Source organism: Arachis ipaensis, chromosome B2 (assembly GCF_059453495.1).
Source record: "Arachis ipaensis isolate K30076 ecotype BB chromosome B2, ASM5945349v1, whole genome shotgun sequence".
In the NCBI taxonomy this organism is placed as follows: domain Eukaryota; kingdom Viridiplantae; phylum Streptophyta; class Magnoliopsida; order Fabales; family Fabaceae; genus Arachis; species Arachis ipaensis.
Window position 1 is genome coordinate 47,268,837 of NC_142437.1, and position 5,485 is coordinate 47,274,321.

Here is a 5,485-nt window from a genome sequence, read left to right on the forward strand (position 1 = left end):
TAGTTCGTTTTCTTAACTTGGTTTCATTCTTCCATGTTCTTTGCTTTGTTCAATTTTGTATTTGAATTCTTTTATGATTAATTAATGCAAGGGTTATTTCTTTTTAATTCAATTTCAATTCCAATAATCATGTCTTCTTTTGATTCCCTTTCATGTGCTATGGATTCTTTATTTACAATGCGTGAGTAGTTTCCTTACTTGATGGGGAATTGATTAAAAGGAACTCTTGAGTTAGAAGGATTGAAGGAAAAATTTGTAGTTGGGTCAAATGTTGGATTGCCATCCTGTCACCAACGCCAATCCCTTTAAACTAAGTGGGTTGCAACTTGTGAACAGATCTGGCATTCCAACTTGTTTGACTTTCCCTTACCTAGTAAAGGATAACTAAATAGAGTAACCGTTAATTATAAATCAATCTTAAAAATCACTCCATCAATGATAGCGATTCTAACAAATCAATTCCCAGTCAAGGCTTTTATTTATATTATTTAAAATTCCTCAATTTAAATTCCAATTTACTTAGCTCAACTTCTTGGAACATCTGATTAATAAAACAGCACACTTTTCTGCAACTCGTTGGGAGACGACCTGGGACTTAAAACTCCCAGTAATTTTAATTTAAACTCTATGTGACATATTTCTAAATTGATAGGCAGATTTTCGGTGAGTTAAGAACTATACTTGCAACGTAACCATTTTAATAAATTTTTAATTCACCAGCTTCTGCTTCCCATCAATTTTTGGCGCCGTTGCCGGGGAGTTGCAATAGAGTGCTAATTTTATTAATTAGAATTTATTTATTTGCATTTTTTTTTAAATTTTGCTACTATGAGCTGCATGTTTCTTCCGTCAAATGACACGTTCACTTCCTGATCTGCGCTTGCTAATATTCGATCCTGAAATTGAAAGAACAATTTCACGAATAAGGCGAGAACAGCGTAGGTTAGCCCGCTCTGAGGGCGGATCTGAAAGTGAATCTGAGGAAGAAACTAGCCCCCGTTCTACTGATTCTATTGTTTTACATGCAAAAAACATGGCAGCTAGAAGAGTTACCATTCAGGAGGAAGCAGCTCCTGATTTTACAATGCAACCGTTTCAAGCGCATCATCCAGCGGTAGCTACAGATTTTGAAATAAAGACCGCACTGTTAAATTTGATGCCCAAGTTTCATGGCCTACCTGCTCAAGAGCCTATCAAGCACTTGAGAGATTTCCAGGCAGCCTGTTTTACTGTCAGGCGTGATGGCACTGATGAAACTTCAATTTTGCTGAAAGCTTTTCCGTTCTCTCTGGAGGGAAAAGCAAGAGAGTGGTACTACACTCAACCTATAGCAAATGTATCCAACTGGGATACACTCAGAAAGGAGTTTCTGGAGAAATTCTTTTCATCTGAAGTTACTGATAAACTGAGGAAGGATATCTCTACAATTGTTTAGGATGACAATGAGACTTTCTTTGAATATTGGGAGCGCTTCAATAATCTTCTGGAAGCATGCCCCCACCACATGATTGACAAGATCGTCCTACTCAGCTATATCACACAAGGTATGAGTCCCCAAGATAATACCACATTGGAAAGTGCCAGCAATGGGTCTATAAAGAAGTACAAGACCACTGATGAAGCTTGGCAATTGATCAGTGATTTAGCTGAATCTACTCGGAACCACAGACAGAAGCAAGGCCGTTCAAAAGCCGTTGCAGAAGTATCTTCTGGCAGAGAGACTGCTGCTCTAACTCAAAGCATCTGTGAGATGACCAACCTGCTAAAGCAAATGCAGTTGAATCAACAAGCTTAGCAAACTCAACCGCAGCAAAACCAACAACTAATCCCACAAAGAATTTGTGGAATTTGTGCTGATTACAGCCATTACACTGATGAATGCCCGCAGCTCCAACAAGAAGACAACATGGTGGCATCCACTCACAACTTCTATGACCGCCCCAACCAAGGGTACAATCAAAGTGGAAATAATAACCATGGATGGCAGGACAATTCAAACCAGAATTGGAGGGACAACAATAATAGGGGAGGCAAAGATAATCAGGGAAATCAGAGGTGGAATAATAACAACAACAGGCAGCAAAATCAACCTTACCGAGCACCTCACCTGAGGCAAAACCAAGGACCACCGAACAATCAGCAACAAACCTCTCAATTTACTCATTCTTCTGTATCTTCTAATGAAGATTTATTACAAGCTTTTGAGAAAAGACAACAGGCCATGGAAAGTACCATCGTGAACAGTATTAATGCCAGTCTGAATGGTCTCACCTCTACTCTGCAAGCTTTTATGACACAGCTTGGTTCAACACAAAATTCCAGTAACCAACCTTCAAGCACCATTGGAATCCCCTCTCAACCATTACCCAATCCAAACGGAGGCATTAATGCCATTACCCTGAGGTCTGGAACTACACTGCAGGAGAGGAATCAGGAGGAACCAAGCTCACCAGAATACGCCTCAGCTGAAGAGGTGGTGGAAATCGAAGATGTTGAAGAGGAAGAGGATATACAGGACATAGCTGAAGAAGAGATAGCTCAACCACAAGAAGAAGCACCAAAAGGCGCAGGCACCACGGAACACACTGTTCCCATTCCATTTCCACAGCTTGCAAGGAATCCCAGGAAGCAGCTAGAACCTGATCCTAAAATGGTAGAGATATTCAAAAAGGTCGAGGTAACTGTCCCCCTTTTGATGTTATTCAGCAGGTACCTAAATATGTAAAGTTTCTAAAAGACTTATGTATCCATAAAGACAAAATTAATGAATTAGAAACTATTCCTTTAGGTAGTTCCATATCTGCTTTAATGGGAGGATTACCTGAAAAATGTAGTGATCCAGGTCCTTGCATAGTTAGTTGTACTATTGGTGGTGTAGTAATTTATGATTGCATGTGTGTTTTAGGAGCATGTCTCAGTATAATGCCTTTGTCTATATATGATGTTTTAAGGCTCCTTCCCTTAAAAAGGTCGGCAGCTCATTTTGTGTTAGCAGATAAAAGCATTATTACAGTGGCTGGAGTTGCTGAAGATGTTTTGGTGAACATTAAAGGGCTCACATTTCCCACTGATTTTTATATCTTGGAGATGCCCCATAATGATTCAGATAAGCCATCATCAATCCTACTTGGAAGACCATTCCTGAAGACATCAAAATTCAAATTGGATGCTTTTTCAGGAACATATTCCTTTGAAATAGATGGCCGCATAGTGATCTTCAATCTGAATGGAGTCATTGACAACCCCCCAGAAGATCGTTCTATCTTCCAGTGTGATGTCATAGACGAAAGTGTGGCTGAAGTTCAAAAAGAAGAGTTTGAAGAGAGGCACACTGGACAAGGTCCAAGTGTGGGGACCCTCTTAACTGACAATGAGGACACTTCGCCACTTTCACAAGCCCCAGATAATCCAGAGCCTGCCCATGACCAAAAGTTAGAATTGAAACCTCTCCCTCCACATCTCAAATATGCTTATCTCGAGGATGAGCAGAAGCTTCCGGTTATTATTGCAAGAGAACTGACTTCTCAACAAGAAGAGCAGCTACTTGATGTGCTGAGGAAGCATAAGAAGGCAATTGGGTGGAGCTTGGCAGACATAGTGGGAATCAGCCCTCAAGTATGTGAGCACAGAATATTTTTAGAAGAGGGAGCAAGACCTGTCCGTCAATCCCAGAGAAGATTGAATCCCACCATCTTGGAAGTTGTCAAAAAGGAGGTGACCAGACTATTGGAGGCCAGTATCATATATCCCATTTCAGACAGTGAATGGGTAAGCCCAGTACAAGTGGTGCCCAAGAAGTCCGGAGTCACTACAGTGAAGAATGAGCATGGAGAGCTCATAGCAACTAGAGTTCAGAATGCTTGGAGAGTCTGCATTGATTACAGGCGTCTCAACCAAGCTACCCGTAAGGATCACTACCCACTTCCATTCATTGATCAAATGCTGGATCGCCTGTCAGGTAAGTCACATTATTGCTTTTTAGATGGTTACACAGGTTATTTCTAGATTCATATAGCTCCTGAGGATCAGGAAAAGACTACTTTTACATGTCCTTTTGGGACTTATGCTTATAAGAGAATGCCCTTTGGCTTGTGCAATGCACCAGCCACCTTCCAAAGGTGCATGATGAGTCTTTTCTCTGATCTTATTGAGGACTGTATGGATGTTTTTATGGACAATTTTAGCGTTTATGGTGATTCTTTTAACCTTTGCTTAGATGGATTATCTAGAGTATTAGATAGATGTGTTAATACAAACCTTGTATTGAATTTCGAAAATGCCACTTTATGGTAAAGCAAGGGATTGTATTAGGACATGTGGTATCTAATAATGGCATTTCTGTAGACCCAGCAAAGGTGAATGTTATTTCTAGTTTACCTTACCCCTCTTCTGTGAGGGAAGTCCGTTCGTTCCTTGGTCATGCAGGTTTCTACAGGAGATTTATTAAGGACTTTAGTAAGGTAGCACTTCCCTTATCCAGATTACTGCAAAAGGATATTGAGTTCGAGTTCAGTGAGGATTGCAAACAAGCGTTTGATAAGCTGAAGACCGCTCTAACTCAGGCTCCAATTGTGAGAGGACCAGACTGGAGCCAGCCATTTGAAATCATGTGCGATGCTTCCAACCATGCAGTAGGAGCAGCGCTGGCTCAGCGTGAAGGTAAGGATCCTTTTGTTATTGCCTATGCGTCTAAGACTTTAGACACTGCCCAGTCCAATTATACTACTACTGAGAAAGAGCTACTTACTATTGTTTTTGCTCTGGATAAATTCTGGGCTTATTTACTTGGTACTAGAGTAGTAGTGTATTCGGACCATGCAGCTCTAAAGTATCTATTAGCTAAAAAGGAATCCAAACCAAGACTTATACGTTGGATACTGCTGTTACAAGAATTTGATTTAGAAATAAAGGATAGGAGTGGTAATCAAAATTTAGTAGCAGACCACTTGAGTCGCCTTGAACATATTAAGGATGATTCTACTCCTATAGATGATAATTTTCCTTTTGACACCTGCAAGCAGTATCTGAGGTAGTCCCTTGGTATGCACCTATTGCTAATTATTTAGTTAGCCGCACATTTCCTCCACATTTTTCTAAACATCAAAGAGACAAGCTGAAAAGCGAGTCTAAATATTTATGGAGATGTGGCGCTGACCAGATAATTAGACGTTGTGTACCTCAATCAGCATTCCAGTCCATTTTAAAGGCCTGTCACTCATCTGAGAGTGGAGGACACTTTGGCCCTCAAAGAACAGCTAGAAAGATCTTAGACTGCGGATTCTGGTGGCCTATTCTTTTTAGAGATGCTGCTGAGTTTTGTAAATCTTGTCACCCGTGCCAGAAATTTGGTAACATATCCAAGAGGGATGAGATGCCTCAACAATATATGCTTTTCTGTGAAATTTTTTATGTTTGGGGAATTGACTTCATGGGTCCATTTCCAAATTCTAGTGGATATTTTTATATATTGTTAGCTGTGGATTAT

General features: G+C 40.3%; 1 non-coding gene across 1 annotated transcript; it reads right to left on the reverse strand.

Moving 5' to 3' along the window:
- Window positions 1-1,402: 1,402 nt before the first annotated feature.
- On the reverse strand, window positions 1,403-1,510 carry LOC148573875 (small nucleolar RNA R71). The gene has a single exon (XR_015906141.1). It is a non-coding gene; the product is annotated as a small nucleolar RNA R71 (small nucleolar RNA).
- Window positions 1,511-5,485: the final 3,975 nt, after the last annotated feature.